This window comes from Geotrypetes seraphini, chromosome 6, assembly GCF_902459505.1.
Source record: "Geotrypetes seraphini chromosome 6, aGeoSer1.1, whole genome shotgun sequence".
Lineage (NCBI taxonomy): Eukaryota > Metazoa > Chordata > Amphibia > Gymnophiona > Dermophiidae > Geotrypetes > Geotrypetes seraphini.
Window position 1 is genome coordinate 49815609 of NC_047089.1, and position 17224 is coordinate 49832832.

Genomic DNA, 17224 nt, shown 5'->3' on the forward strand with positions numbered 1-17224 from the left:
CTTTAAGAACGGAAGATACGATAGCATGAGAGCCATGGTGAAACAACAGCTCAAAAAAAAGATGGGCAAAGTTAAAACGGTAGATCAGGCATGGTCCCTACTGAAAAATACTATCATGGAAGCACAAAATCTCTACATTCCACAGATTTCCAAAGAAAGGAAAACTAAAGACAAAGGAGAACTGGCATGGCTTATTAGAGAGGTGAAGGAAGCCATAAAAGAACAAAAGGACTCTTTTAAAAAATGGAAATGCATGAAAACAACCGAAGCTTGGAACAAACACTAAGATGATCAGAAGAAATGTCACAAGGCGGTGAGGGATGCCAAAAAGGACTATGAGGAGAAAATAGTGCAAGAGGTCAAAAATTTCAAGCCCTTTTTTAGATACGTAAAAGGGAAAAAACCCGCAAAAGAGGCAGTGGGACTCCTGGACGACTAGGGGAGAAAAGGGTACATCAAGGAAGACAAATAAATTGCAGACAGACTAAATTCCTTCTTTGCGTCTGTCTTTACGAAGGAGGACACCGCAACAATACCAGAAGCAGTGAAAATGTTCAAAGGAGTAAAAGAGGACAGCCTCACCACAGTAGAAGTGGACTTGGACCAGATATACTACCAGATTAACAAACTTAAAAGTGACAAATCCCCTGGACCGGATGGAATTCACCTGAGAGTCTTAAAAGAACTGAAGGTTGAAATCGGAGAACTATTGCAAAAACTTGCCAACCTGTCAATTAGAACTGGACAGATACCGGACGACTGGAAGATAGCGAACTTCACGCCAATTTTCAAAAAAGGATCAAGACGAGAACCGGGTAACTACAGACCTGTGAGTCTTACGTCTGTCCCTGGAAAAATGATTGAGGCACTGATTAAAAATAGCATAGTCCGGCACTTGGATGCACACGACCTGATGAGAGCCAGTCAACATGGCTTCAGGAAAGGGAAATCATGTTTGACGAATTTACTTCAATTTTTTGAGACAGTGAACAAACAAATTGATAGTGGAGAACCGGTGGACATAATATACTTGGACTTCCAGAAAGCGTTTGACAAGGTTCCACATAAAAGACTTCTCAGGAAACTACAAAGCTATGGAATAGAGGGAGATATACTAAGATGGGTAGACAAATGGCTGGAGAACAGAAAGCAGAGAGTGGGCATAAATGGGAAGTTCTCAGACTGGGAGAAAGTGACTAGCGGTGTGCCCCAGGGCTCGGTACTTGGGCCCATCTTAATATTTTCATCAATGACCTAGAAGAAGGAACATCCAGTGAGATCATCAAGTTTGCAGACAACACAAAGCTATGCCGGGCAATCAGATCGCAGAAGGCTAGCGAGGAACTCTAGAGTGACTTGTGTCAGGTAGAGAAATGGCAGATGAAGTTTAATGTGAAAAAGTGCAAAGTAATGCATTTAGGCAGAAAGAACAAAGAACACGAGTATAAAATGTCAGGTGCAACTCTGGGTAAGAGCGAACAAGAAAAGTACCTGGGTATACTGATAGACAGGACCCTGAAACCATCAGCACAATGCACGGCAGTGGCAAAGAAAGCAAATAGAATGTTAGGCATGATAAAGAAGGGAATCATGAGTAGTTTGGAGAGGGTTATAATGCCGCTTTATAGAGCAATGGTCAGACCACACTTGGAATACTGTGTCCAACATTGGTCTCCCAACCTAAAGAAGGATATAAAACTGCTGAAGGGGGTGTAGAGACGTGGTAAAAGGTATGGAGAACTTGGAATACGAGGAACGACTTAGGATACTGGGATTGTTCTCCCTTGGGAAGAAGAGACTGCAAGGGGATATGATTGAGACTTTCAAAATACTGAAAGGAATCGACAAAATAGAACAGGAAAATAAGTTATTTACAATGTCCAATGTGACACGTACAAGAGGACATGGACTGAAGCTGGGGAGGGACAAGTCCAGGACAAATATCAGGAAGTTCTGCTTCACGCAGCGAGTGGTGGATACCTGGAATGCTTTCCCAGAGAAGGTTATTGTGGAATTCACCGTCCTAGGATTTAAAAGCAAACTAGATGCACATCTCCTTACGAGAGGCATAGAGGGATATGGGCGACTAAAATTACGCCAGGTGTACACCTGGCTGGGCCTCCGCGTGTGCGGATCACTGGACTTGATGGATCAAAGGTCTGATCTGGAGATGGCGGTTCTTATGTAACTGTGAATATGGGGTTTAAGATGAAAATGATACTGTTGCATACATGGAGCAAATGTTGAACCAAATATGTAAAAGCATATATGTAGCCATTATTGAGCTGGATATATAAGAAATTTTTATAAATCCTAAACCATTCATAAATTAAGACAGGAAGAAATGCCTAGAGTGAATAGACATTGTAAGTGCAATAAAAGTGGATGTATAAGCTTGTTCTTTTTCACAAAGTGCAAAGTGAGTTTGCCAGATAGACGCCCATATTACAACTTCATCAGGTATGACTTTATTATCTTATGGCTTATCATGTTTCCTTAGGAAGGTTTAAAAATTCATATTTTTATTTATTCATATTTTATCTGACTACTATTTAAATGTAAGGGTGTTTTTGCCTTTTATATTCTTTTTTAATTATTTAATTATTCATTATTTTCTTATCTATCTATATTTTTAATAATTCTATATAAAAATTTTAATATAATACTTTTATATGTATACTAATATTATTTTAAGATTCACCTCTCATATCTTACTTTATTATATAGTTTATAGTTTTACTAGTCTTTAAGCCCGTTACATTAACGGGTGCTAGAATAGATATGTGTGTCTGTCTTTCTCTTTCTCTCTCCTTGGCCGCTTTCTGTCTGTCTTTCTTTCTGTCTCTCTCTTTCCTTGGCTGTCCACCACCAACCCTTGCCTGCTCCCCCCTGTCCAGCAGTTACCCTTCTCCCTTTTACCTCCCCCGTGTCCAGCAACACCCCTTCCCTGCTCCCCCTGTACAGCAGCAGCCCATCTCCCTTCATTTTACGTTTCCCCCCTGTCCAGCAGCACCCCTTCACTGCTCCCTCTGTCCAGCTGCAGCCCTTCTCCCTTCGTTTTACATCTCCCCCTGTCCAGCAGCAGCCCTTCTCCCTTTGTTTTACCTCCCTCCTGTCCAGCAGCACCTCTTCCCTGCTCCCCCTGTCCAGCAGTAAGCCTTCTTCCTTCCTTTTACCTTCCCCCTGTCCAGCAGCACCTCTTCCCTGCTCCCCCTGTCCAGCAGCACCCCTTACCTGCTCCCCCTGTTCAGCATCCGGCTTCCTGGTTGTTCGCAACTACCCTCCTCTTCAAAGCAGCCTGCTGAGGATTGCGGCCGGCTGTAGCGAACCTCACAGGCCGCTCTCCACGTCGGTAGCATGTTCCCTCTGATACGAACCCGTGCATAAGAGGGAATGTGCTACTGAGGTGCAGTGCGACCTGTGCGGTTCGCTAAAGCTGACTGCGATCCTCAGCAGGCTGCTTTAAAGAGGAGAGCAGACAGAAGAGCAGCAGTGGTGGTAGCAGGCCTTACAGTGCTCCCTGGTTGCTGTGGAGAGGTCTGCCACTTCAGTGGAAGATGATGCCTGGAGGAGCTGGAGAGCAGGGAGGCTGCGCACTCTCCCAGCGGGCCTTACAGTGAGTGAGGGTGGGAGGGGGGAGTCGCTGGCATGTTTCCTGCCTCCGTGTTCGAAAATGGAATTCGGCACAGAGGAACACAGCATGCTGTCAGGGAACACACCGTCCTATGTGCGCATGCACACTTAGGATTTTATTATAGAGGATGTTTTTATTTCATATTGTAGTTGTTTTGTTTCCTGAAGATGGCAGGTCTCCTGCCAAAACCTGGATCCTTGTTGGAACTATATTTGATGATATTTAAAAAAATAAAGCTTTCCTTGATTGTATAAGGACATCAGCCTTGCCTTTTCTTTTATGCTCCAAGGCTTCCTAATCACTCAGCACTATGTGGTACATAAGGATGGAGAACTTTCTGATAGCTGGCACCCTCCAAGCGGGATCCCCCAAGGATCCCCACTTTCACCATCGGTGTTCAATCTCCTAATGCAATCCTTGGGAGATGACCTAGATCTCACACAAATAAAACATTTCATCTTTGCGGATGACATAATGGTCATACTGCCTGTAATGGCTGCATTAGTCAATACCCTCACCACTGTAAAAATCAAACAAACATGTGTCCACATAATAGAAAATGATCTTGAGCCACTGCCTCAAACTAAATAAGAACAAAACCAAATTCCTTTGGCTAGGACCCTTGACTGATCCATGCTATGCTCCCAGAATCTTAGGACTAGAAATTTATAACCACCTATCCGTGAAAAGCCACGTACAATCGATAATAAAACAATCTTTCCTTGTGATGAGAAAGCTAAGATCCATCAGAAAATACAGCCCTTCCGAATTTTGGTGTAATCCCTATACTATCTTGATTACTGTAATATAATACTAATTCTTTGCTCTAAAATGTTGCTATCACATCTACAACTTGCTCACAATGCAGCAGTATGACTCATGTATGGACTATGGAAATCGGAACACCTGCAGCCCTACCATATGAAACTACATTGGCTGTTGATGACCGCAAGAATCAAGTTTAAATTGGGCATCACAGTCTTTAAGATCTTGAGAGGGAGTGCTCCCAACTACCTAGCAGAGTTGGCTGTCTTACTCCAGGGTGCCTCCAACAGATATTCCACCAGAAATCTTTTCCAGTTGAAAATTCCCAGCCATTTTGGTTTTGCCAAGTTCACTTTGTAATTGCGTGGAAGTTAGTTAGGATCTGTGAGCGATTTTTTTTGCTGAATTTTCCTCTGATGTAGCTTCGTCAGTGATGCAAAAAAGGAGTACTTTCTGTCAGAAGAAGATTGCTATGGGAGTTTTGAAGAAGAGAATGAACTTGTAGCCACAGACAGATTATCCTCAGATAGTTTTGTTCACACTGTCATTTTGAAAAAATTTTGAATGTTATACTGTACATTTATTACATCCAGCTGTAGCCATTGACATTGAGTCTTATGCAGTGGAATCTCGATTATCATCTTGCTTAGAAACTAATTTTTGAATCAAAAGTCCGTTGGATGTATGAGAGACTTCTAACATATCTACTGGTATGTGTGGAGTTTTTTACAGACCAGTGATGATACAGACGGCTTAGGGTACTGTATAGTCCCAGCGGTCTGTGTGTGAGGTCTGTTTTTTCCACTTTTTTGTGTTTATGATTTTTTATTATTATGGTTTATTTTTTTTACTGGATGATTGTGACAACCTGCAAAGCATACCAACAGCGTGTCCTTTTTTGGGGGATTCTATATTAATTAATACGGCTGTTTTTTTCCCTTATATTGATTGGTTTACAACATAAAGTCTACCAGGCAAATTAACCTATCCATACAATATCAATTAGCAAAATGCTGCAACCAACTACAATCTTGTGATCACTACCTCAGGTTCACAAAACCTCTAAAAGCATTTCTGTACCAAGACAGGGAGCCAACCCTGAAGTAACTGAACCGGTAATTGTAAAAGCACATTTCTAAACTGTCTAATGTAATTCCTGGGACATAACAATGATCTACTTGAACTTGTAACTATGTATTTGTAACTATGACCTACTCTATTAATAGCTAGTTATACTGATCTACCTGTACTAGCAACCCTATTGAACATCCACGTTTATCTGTCCATTGTAACTTCCTGGGTAACTGACCCAATCTCTTGTAATGTAATCTGACCTTGAACTAAATAGGTAAAGGCAAAATAGAAAATCTGATTAACATAACATCTCCCCTCTTTCTCTCCATCCTTCCAGTATCTCCCCTTTTTCTTTCTCCTTAAATTCAGTGTGTTCTTTCTTTTTCTATCCTTCCAGCTATCTCCTCTCTTTCTCTCCATCCTTCCAGTATCTCCCCTTTTTCTCCCTCCTTAAATTCAGTGTGTTCTTTCTTTTTCTATCCTTCCAGCCATCTCCCCTCTTTCTCTTCCTATCCTTCCATTCAGCATCTCCCCTCTTTGTCCTCCTTATACTGTTTTCCCTTTCCCTCCTTCCATAGTGTGTGTGTCTCTCTCTCCATCCTTCTATCTAGTATCTCCATTCTTTATATCTTCCTCCTTCCATCCAGTGTCTCCCCTCTTTCTCTTTCCCTCCTTTCATCTAACATCTTCCCTCTTTCTCTCTCCATCCTTCTATCTAGTTTCTCCCCTCTTTATTTCTCCCTCCTTCTATTCAGAAACTCTCCTCTTTTTCCCCCTCCCATCCAGTGTCTCCCCTTTCTCCCCCTCCCATCCAGTGTTTCCTATTCTTTCCATCATTTCTCATTCCGTCCTTTCATAGTATCTCTAACCTCTCTTCCTCCTTTCTATCCCCTGTCTTATCTCAGCTACTGCTCTCAACAAGCAGCAGCAATGGCAAACCAAGAATAAGCAGGTGCAGGGCTACAGTATTCAGCCATATGCTGTCGGTTCTGATGGTCCTCTGCCTCAGAGCACAAATTGACATTAGAGGGGGCAGAGGACCAGTAGAGCCAGTAGCATGCACCTGAAAATTGTGGTCTCGCATCTTCTTCTTGGTTTGCCGCTGTTGTTGCTTGTTGGGAGCTGCAGTAGCAACTGTGGTGGTGTACTGGTGGCAGTGGCTCAGCAGGAGAATTTTATGCATTGGTAGGAATGTGGGAGATGACCCACCAAAGGGGGAGGGGGCTTTCACTGAAAGTAGGAGACTTGGCAGGTGTGCAACTCCCCTCTCCAACCTCACAGCTCCAAAATTAATTGTAAGCTTTTAGGTGTTAATTTTGTAAAGGACTTCTTGCTTGTATGTACAAGAACTTTTATAAATGACCTTAGGGGTTACATGTGTAAAAAGTATATTCAGTGCCCAGTAGATACATATTTTAATGCAACCCATGTGTAGGCATATTCAAGGATAGAGTTTGGGCATAGTGCAAGCATAGTTGTGATTTATACATATTGCTTAAAAAATACATATGCACTGAGGATGAATGCAGCTGAAAAATTATCACTCAGTTTCAGCTGAAACCAAAACTGTCCCTACCTCCAAACAGTAGCAGCTTCTACTCCCTTCTCTCTTCCCTACAGTTTTAAACCCACTGACCACCGCAAGCTGAATCTAATCTGGATATTCAACTACTTGGTGAGGCATATCATCAATAAAGTAAAGTAGTGCCAGTGCCATTTCTGGGCACTAACATTAACTTTCTGCACCAGCTGCCGATCCAGAAGTTACGTAAGTGCCAGCCTATATAGCTAACTAGGCAGTTCTATCTGTCTGCTTAGCTATTCGTACAGTCACTGAATATAGCCAGTGATTACAAAACTGCCAACTCATTCCCTACTCTATCCCTGCACCACTCCAGCATTAACCACACAGTGTCATGGCGATCATATGCAGTTAAGTGCTTTTGAATATCTGGGGATAGCCTGTTGAGCAGGGTTTAAGCAGGCAGAAGTCTCTCCTTTCTTCTTACCTGCCTGCTTAAACTCTCTTGAATATTGAATCCTAAATTTTTGGTTCATGTTTAGAATGATCAGATATTTCACCAGTTTCCATGTGTTTCATACATTCAATGTAATGCAAAATTTTAACATGCAGTGGAAATTTTAATGCACACAAATGGCACCCATTAATTATTTTAAGGCACACTAACTAGATGCACATTAACAAATGCATAAACTACTGATTCCAGTGTTGTGTCTGCTAGCTGATTGCATCCAGTGAAGAACCATAGAATGGGGCAGGAACCAGAAGGTCAGAGATACTGGCAATAGTGACACAGCAGATTAGGCACTGATAGAAGGAAGGAGAGAGGAAAGGGAATTAGGTGTCAAATGATATAAACACATAAGTTAAGAAAATTCTTAGAAGGGGAGAAGATGGAGAAATAAAGGAAAAGATGTCAGGTAAAGAGCACAAAAAAAAAAAAAAAAGTGAAATAGGAAAAAGAGTCCAGATATGTCAAACTGCAATCCTGTATGGCTGCAAACCAGTCAGGTTTCCAGGCGAACCCTAATCAATATTCATGAGAAATATTTGTATGCTGGGCCTCCATTTCAACACTCTATAAGCATTGCAGAGTTTGTTGACAATTAGCAGGAGAGTTAGTGATAGTGGATTGCCCTAGTTGCATAGGAAAGTTGATTTATGATCGTTTTCAATACAACAGATAATTGATACTGTGGTTCCCTGTAAGGTTAAGGTAATTAATAACTTGGTTATACCTCAGAAATCTAGCCCTTTAGTTTACTTCTGAGTTGATGCAGATGAAAAGGAATGTTTGTAAGCTTGAGAGGTATTGATGGGTACATCCAATCTCTTGCTAAGAAAGATTTTAAGGCTGCATTACATAATTATGAAATCTATGTTAATCATTGTAAGAAAGCTTACATTGGGAAAAAGTTATGGGCTTCTGTTAATCATTCTTGTGAACTGTTCTCTGTATTTTAGTCTTTGATATCTGTTCCGGGTCAGGATAAAACAGATTCTCTACCATCAGCTAGAAGATTGATTAATTGATTTTAGCAAAAAATGTAATTGGTATGTATTTAATGGTCCCTCGATAGTTGTCTGCATTGGATATGCTTAATATTTGTTTATTTGGGCACCTCCTTTGGGAATAGTTCAGTCCTGTTTCTGTGTCTGAGTGAATCTTACCTATTGATGTTAAAATCCAAATGGTATTCTCTTGACCCTTATTCTGACTCTGATGGCTGCAGCTAGAGACTGTTGCCAGCATCCTATTCTGTCGTCAGTCCCTGTTATCAGAGATTTTTCCAGATCTTTTGAATAGCACTGTTGTTTGCCCTGCTCTTAAACTAGCTCAATACCTTAGTATTTATTTATTTATCAGCATTTAAAATACACCACAAAGAAAAAGAATATCTTTGTGCAAAAATTAAGGCACTCATTTTCAAAATAGAAAAATGTCTTAAAAGGCACAAAGTGGTAGATGGATGGTTTTCTTGCCAAAATGTCTAAATTGTGATTTTTGAAAAGACAGAATTGGGACTTTTTTTTCACTGAGTTCATCCAAATAGCAAAGGGGGTGTGTTGGAGATGCATTTTTTTTTTTTTTTTTGGGGGGGGGACTTTAAGCAGGCTTTAAATCTAAGCTAACTCCTTCACCACCATCAGGTACCATCAGACTTGCTCCTTTCTTTTGCTGCAGAAACCCAAACAAGAAACTGCAACTACTTCCAGGTTTAGGCTATGGAGCTGGGAATAAGCTGCACACCTATTCCCTTTTTAGTGGCCTTCCTCATGGGCATAGACAACTGCAAGGGCTCCCAGCACTGAAATATTATTGGTCTCATTGCTTGATACCATTCAGTTCCATGCCCTAATGATGTTAGTCAAATGCTGTTAGTTATGCAAGATGTTTCAGCAGCATTTGGCATGGTTGATCATACACTATTATTAACTAGATTGTTTTCTATTAGTATTAGAGGTCTGGTTGGACAGTGGTTCACATCTTTTTTTGGTGAGCCGATGGTATAAAATTAAATTTTTAAATTCTGTGTCAGATTGGAAGCTGTTAGCCTCTGGTGTACCACAAGGATCAATGTTGTCAGCAACTCTATTTAATATCTTTATTTGTCCTTTAGCAACATTTATATGGTCAAACATATTATTTTATTCAGAATCTATGCTGATGAGATTCAGTTACTGATGCAGCTGTTTTGTAAGCTGCTTCGAGTAAAATTAGTGATGGATGTCTGTTGAGGCTTTTGATTTAAGTTATTTGAATGTTCTATTTCTTTGTGTGCTAGGGTGATATTTTAAAATTTTCCTCTTTTATTTGTGTGCTTTGTTTTATGTGTGTGGTTTTATAATCTTACAAGTGTGTGTTGTGCACATTGGATACTATTACCGTTTTTATGGAGCATACGAGGGGCCGCTGAAAAGTTCTCAGCCCAGCCAAGAAGGTTGGCTGCTGATGGAGGCTTGCGTCCTGTTTAAGTTGGGTTGTTTCTGTTACAAGGTTCTGTATGGCACTGCTCCATTTTATCTGGTTGATAGATTTTCTATAGCATCGTACAAACAGTTGAAAATCTCATGCCTTGTTTAATTTTCCTTCTGTACAAGGCTGTAAAAGCAAAAAATTTCTTGAACATATGTTGGCATTTCAAGTAGCTTCCCATGACAAAGAATTTCAATTGTTATTGCTTTCTGCTTATTCCTACAAACACTTTAGGACTTTGTTGAAAACGTATCTTTTTTCATAATACTTGATTAAATGATTTTTTTCTGTTTTTAATAATATTGTTCCTTGTTTATAATCTTTTGTAAACCGTGTTGAACTTATGGCTACGTGGTTAATAAGCATGATGTTATGTTTTTTTCATTCCTGCCATGGGTCCCATGCTAGAAAAGCTGCTGGTGTCTTTTGCAGGCATCAGAGAGGATACCCTGCAGAACTGTGATATCAGAGAGAGGCCCTTGGGAAGTTTCCTCTTCAGAGTGCTCCTGCCACAGAACCCAGAAAAGCTGCCAATGTCTTTTACAGGCACTGGAGAGGACACCCTGCTGGAATGGGACATCAGAGGCCCTTGGAGAGTTTCCTCTTCAGAGTGTTCCTGTTACGAAACACGGTTGTGGATGTGTGGCTGAGGGAACTTGCCCAAAGGGTGTGACCCACTCCATTGGAGTACTTGAGGGGTGCAGAGTGTGGCATTTTGCTTTACTCTATTGGGAAAGTGAAAGGGAGGCAAAAAGAAGAAGACATTTGCACTAATTGTGGATAAGGGTCAAATGGATTTCCATCCTAGTGCCTACAGTTAATCTCAGTCCATCTCAAGTCACTACTTCTTCTTCTCCAGAATTGGGAGAGCGTCATAATCTCTGAGGGAGTATCCCCCAGAGAAGATACCTCTTCTTTCCATTTGACGAATGGTGGATTTTTACAGCTGTGTAAGGTACCTCTTCCTGTTGCTTCTACTTATAAAACTTTGAAATAATCATTGTCATCATTAATTGATAAGCAAGATCTCTTTGAAGGATATTTTCTTAGCAATTACTCATATAGATAAAAATCTACAAGATAATCTTGCTCTATATGCTACTTTTACTCAGGAAGTATCAGTTAAGCTTACTGAACAAGATTCTAGACTGGCTAAGCTTGAAAAAAGAATGGATAAGATGGAGTCTAAGATTCAATTATCTCAGTCTTCTTTGGCTGCTTCAGCTAGTTTATTAATACATTTGCATTGGAAAATGCTTCCAGAGCTTGTAATTAAGATGTATTTTAAGGATATTACTTAAACTTGTATTTGAAATTAAATCTCTTTATTATCTTCCAAGAACATCTGAATTGCGTAGAACTGTGTGGTGTGGCAGTATACAAGAATAAAGTTGTTATTACCTAAAATAGAGACTCCAGAAGGGAAATTTTAATATTCTTAAATCAAGATAGTGCAATCACTGGATAGTTTAGAACTTTCCATGTTTTTTTGTTGGTTTTTTTAAATCTTCTCAGGATACAGTAATTAAAAGAGCTACTTTATTGTTGTCTTTAGGCTCTACTGAACAAAAGATGCAGATTTTGCAATCATACTTTTCAAGGAAAAGTGTACCTTTTTGAAGTCAAACTGTACTTATGTTTCCAGATGTGGTCAGATCCACTCAAATGAAGTGTAAAGGTTTTTTTTCCTCCCGGTTAAAAGCAAAGATTATGACTGTGAGGGTCTTCTTTTTGAAATTTCCTTGTAAATGTTTGGTCAGATTTGAGAACAAATCTTTTATATTTTTTGATCCATTACATCTGGAAACTTTTCTTTCCTCTAATGTGGGGGCTCCAGTAATGGAGCTAAAGGAAGCAGGTTAAATTGGGTTTATTTAAACATTATCTCTGGGCCAGCAGATTTGGTTACTTTTGTTGAATCTTGCTAAATTTACCTATTAATAATGACATTAGGTTTCCTTCCTTGATGTGAACTTGTTTGTAATAATGGGAATGTAAATTGTTTTGACTATTTTCTCAATTTTCCTTAATGTGTTTTCATGTATTGTTTCATATTGGCCCAATTAAAGACTTGTGCTGTTTTGTTCTTGGTGCCAAGCAGCATGCCAGGTTTACCTTTTTTTTTTCTGATGCTATTGTGACTTGATTTAAGACTACTTAAGCTGTCAGACTTGCACTGGAAAAGTAGAGCACTGTTTTTTGATAGAGTGAAATGTATGTTTTTGCTATACTTTTTTGGAGAGGACAGCTGTTTGCGAATTTACAATAGGGTGCGGTGCACATTAAATGCAATGGATTCTGATAGTGAAGTTCCTATCCCATCCTTGTTTACTGGGTTCTATGAATGTTGTTGAAAAGAGGGAGTAGTGACTTGATCCAGAGGATTTCTAGATGAATAGCTGTTGCCGGGATTGGAACCAGACTTCTCCTTTCTAAGTGAATAGATTTCTTCATGGATGCCACTCTCGGATGTCAGCCTCCACCTCTGCTGGACCCAAATCCTGCAGCAGCAAAATGATAGGAGGGATGCCCACTCCCTCCTGCCACTGAAGGTCCACTCCTGTGCCAGGTGTCTCCCTGAACCATCCCCTATTCTACCCCTTCCCTCTCCCAAAAAAGAGGCAGGAGGGATGCCCACTGGAGGGAAGCACAGTACCTTTCAGATCCAAAATGGTATATGTCTTCCCTCCTTGGTGCATCATGTGATGCATGGAGAGGGGCCTAAGGCCCTGATTGGCTCAGATGCCTTAGGCCTCTCCCCATGCATCACACAGGACAGAGGGAGGAGCCTGAGGCCCTGATTGGCTCAGACGCCTTGGGGGCCTTAGGCATCTGACCCAATCAGGGCCTTGGGCCCCTCCTTAAGCATCACATGATGCACTGAGGAGAGAAAGCTTACCATTATGGATCAGCAGTTCTTGAAGGTGGAGGGACCATGCCTCCCATCTTTGAAAAAAGATACAAGGGGCTTCGGGGAGCATCCGATAGCAGGAGGGAGTGAGCATTCTTCCTGCCTTTTTTTTTTTGGGGGGGAAGGGGGAGGGTAGGGGATGGTTCAGGGGCATCTGGAGTAGGCCTTTGGTGGCAGGAGGGAGTGGGCATCCCTCCTGCCATTTTGCTGCTGTGGGGGGAGGTAGTCGGCTTGGCAGGAGTGGGCATCACTCCTGTCTTCTTTGCTGCCGTGGGGTGCTCGGTTCCCGGTGCCAGTGCATCAGGGGAGACATTGGGGGGGGCCCATCATTGGCCAGGGGTGTGTGTGTGTGCTTTTTTTCATGGGGCAGCTATTGTGCGTGTATAACATACACAGCATCTGTGTCCATTTAAAAAGGCTAAACTATGGTTAGACAGGTAAGCGACTGGTCTTGACCCATCACTTTTATTGGATCGCTAAAAGTGATCACTTTTTTTTGTGCATCAGGAAGCCATGTTAGAGCATCAATCGCGCTACTAGTTTACATGGCATTTCAATATTAATTAGCTTATTTACATGGTTGGATTGGAGAATTAGCGATCGTGGAGAAAACCATGTGGTGAGCTGTTTTCTGCATTGGGTCGGCAAATGCGATTGTCACTAAAGCTGTCAAAACAGGTTTAGCAACGATCGCTGGCTTTAGTGCATCTGGGCCAGAGTCTTCACACATTTAGAGCCTCTTTTACAAAGCCATGGTAGCAATTCCCCTGTGGCAAATGAAGTAAAGCCCATTCAATTCCTATGGGCTTTGGTGCAGTTGCCATAGGAGAATCATTACTGTGGCTTTGTAAAAGGGGCCCTCAGTTCTAGTAATATCCAATATGGCTCATGCATTTATTCAAAGCAAAAGCTGTGATAAATGATGACACTTCCATAAAATAAGTTGTTCCTTCTTTTATTGTTTCCATAATTCTTTGTATGGTTGCTTTACAAATGAGATTTAAGCCTAGGAGTAGATAGGACAATATTCAAATTAAATTATACATTCATTAGTAGCTAGTGAACATATATGAAGGAGTAGCCTAGTGGTTACAGCTGCTGCCTCAATACCCTGACGTTGTGAGTTTGATCCCAACCTGATCCCTGTGACTCTGGGTAAGTCACTTAACCCTTCATTGCCCCAGGTACCACATTTAGATTGTGAGCCTGCTGAGACAGATAGGGAAAATACTTAAAGAGTATCTGATTACTGTTCAATGTATTGTACATCACTTTGGGTAAATCTCTTCATGAAAAAGGTGGTTAATAAATCCCAATAACAATATTCATATCACAATTAATAAATCCCAATAAAATACAGTATAACATTGTTATCCAAATATTTTTTTAAATTATGAGGTAAATATTCAGCTGGTGGTGGTGGAAGTTTTTATTAGCCACCACTTGCATTATCTCCAGAGATGAGGGTGAATAAAAAATTAGAGACAATTGTTAAATTAGACAATAACCAGAACAGAGCTACTGAAATGCAACATATATACTTGTACATTGCTTGTTGGATAGTTCATCCATGTACTGTGCAGTGCTTGGCCTTTAGTCGTGTGGCAGCCACAAGGTCAGAAACATGAACACTCCATTGCAAGATTGCACCATCGAAGAATGTCGTGCAGTAGTGCGCTTTCTTTGGGCAGAGGGAGGTGAAACCTATGGAAATCCATCAGATATTTTCTCAGTATGGACATAGCACCATGAATCAACAAAAGGTTTATGAGTGGGTAAAAAGGTTTAAAGTGGAAAGAACAGGTGTAACCAACAAAGGTCGTTCTAGTCACCTATCAACATTGCACACACCAGAGCACATTGACAGGGCAGATGCATTGATTTGAGAAGACTGGTGTCTCAATTGGCTGCAACTGTGGATATCAGCTAAGAACATAAGAATTGCCACTGCTGGGTCAGACCAATGGTCCATCGTGCCCAGCAGCCGCTCACGTGGCGGCCCTTAGGTCAAAGACCAGTGCCCTGAGTCTAGCCTTACCTGCGTACGTTCTGGTTCAGCAGGAACTTGTCTTTGTCTTGAATCTCTGGAGGGTGTTTTTCCCTATAACAGCCTCCGGAAGAGTGTTCCAGTTTTCTACCATTCTTTGGGTGAAGAAGAACTTCCTTACGTTTGTACAGAATCTATCCCCTTTTAACTTTAGAGAGTGCCCTCTCGTTCTCCCTAACTTGGAGAGGGTGAACAACCTATCTTTATCTACTAAGTCTATTCCCTTCATTATCTTGAATGTTTCAATCATGTCCCCTCTCAGTCTCCTCTTTTCAAGGGAGAAGAGGCCCAGTTTCTCTAAACTCTCACTGAACGGCAACTCCTCCAGTCCCTTAACCATTTTAGTTGCTCTTCTCTGGACCCTCTCGAGTAGTACCGTTTCCTTTTCCATGTACAGCGACCAGTGCTGGATGCAGTATTCCAGGTGAGGGTGTACCATGGCCCGGTACAGCAGCATGATAACCTTCTCTGATCTGCTCGTGATCCCCCTTCTTAATCATTCCTAGCATTCTGTTCACCCTTTTCACTGCCACCGCACATTGCGCAGACAGCTTCATTGACTTCTCGACCAGTACTCCCAAGTCTCTTTCCTGGGGGTTTTTTCCAAGTACTGCACCGGATATCCTGTATAAGATTTTTCTTACCGAAATGCATCACCTTACACTTATCCATGTTAAACCTCATTTGCCATGTCGCAACCCATTTCTCGAGCGTGTTTATGTCACATTGCAGGTCTTCGCAATCCTTCTGCGTCCTTACTCTGAATACCTTTGTATCATCTGCAAATTTAATCACCTCGCTTGTCGTACCAATTTTCAGGTCATTTATAAATATGTTGAAGAGCACGAGTCCAAGCACCGAACCCTGCGGTACTCCACTCGTGACGCTTTTTCAGTCTGAGTATTGTCCATTTACCCCTATTCTCTGTTTCCTATCCGACAACCAATTTTTAATCCACGTGAGTATTTCACCCTCAATTCCATGGCTCACAATTTTCCATAATACAAGATGACTTGGGATATAGGAAAGTCTGTGCATGATGGGTTCTCAAACAGCTTACTGACCTGCACAAGCAACAGCGTTGTGACCCAGTTCCTGAGACAGTATGAATAAGAGCCGAGTATTCTGAAGAAAATTGTCACCAGTGACAAGTCATGGGTGCATCACTGAGACCCAGAGAGCATAAGACAAAACATGATGAAATAAAGGAAGCAGTACTCACCTGGCTTCAGTAGCAGCCAAAACTCATCTTCTCTACAGGAATGCAGAATCTTGCATGGGGACTATGTGAAAAAGTGATATGTTCAATTGCTCACAGTTACTTCTATTAAAGCCATTACATGTATTTTGCCTTTACTTTTTGATATACCCTTGTATTCAGTGCTGGGCTATGTTTGTGATTTTGCGTGAGTTTTTTGAGGGGGTTTGGCTGGCAGGGTTTGTGTGGGGGTCGCTCAGGTTGCTTGTGTTGAGTTTCATTTACTCACTTTGATTGTTGATTGGTTTGATTTCTGCACACACAGGGCGCTCGATGATGGTGTGCGGGTGGAGGCTTATGGCCTTGGCCCAGAAGTGAAGTGTCGGAGCTGTGCTCCTATCACTGAGGGTTCACACTGAGAGCGCCCTATAACATCATATAATGTGACATGTTCTTTGACATATTACACTATATTTGGTTTGCAAGTTGTGAGCCAAGTTAGGCACTTTGAGCTTCCCCCTCACAGACCTTGATGTGACTTGGTTGCCTTCCTTGTTTTTTCTGCTATATAGCTACACACAGAGTATTGTATATGCAGACATTTACACTATCTTTTAAGCAGGTGAAAATTTGTTGCAAATGCATTTGTGCACTATTGGGATGCTTCTGGGTGCCTATTTTATAAAGGTATGGTGCCTGTTATAAAATCACCCCTTATAAATTCTTTAAGCATAAGAATGTAAAATGTTCCATATTGAGTAAAATTAAAGGTTGACTTTAAACCAGTATTCTGATTCCAACAAGAGGCTTATTCAGGTTTAAAGTACACAGCAGGATCTCAAAGAGTAGATCTATCCCTTGTTGTTCTCCCTCAGGGATAAGTGGTGCTTTCTCAAAATCCACAATATTGATAATGGTTTAGCCCAGGGGTGTCCAATGTCGGTCCTCGAGGGCCGCAATCCAGTCGGGTTTTCAGGATTTCCCCAATGAATGTGCATGAGATCTATTAGCATTCAATGAAAGCAGTGCATGCAAATAGACCTCATGTATATTCATTGGGGAAATCCTGAAAACCCGACTGGACTGCGGCCCTCGA

At 41.3% G+C, this 17224-nt stretch overlaps 1 long non-coding RNA gene across 2 annotated transcripts in view; it reads right to left on the reverse strand.

Moving 5' to 3' along the window:
* Positions 1-14544: 14544 nt before the first annotated feature.
* The window catches only part of LOC117362547, a 68753-nt gene continuing 66073 nt past the window's right edge, over positions 14545-17224 (reverse strand). For both annotated transcript variants that reach the window (XR_004539914.1, XR_004539913.1), the window contains exons 4-5: positions 16153-16213; positions 14545-14587 (exon numbers count right to left, since the gene is read on the reverse strand). This is a non-coding gene — a long non-coding RNA (uncharacterized LOC117362547). The remainder of the gene's footprint in view (positions 14588-16152; positions 16214-17224) is intronic.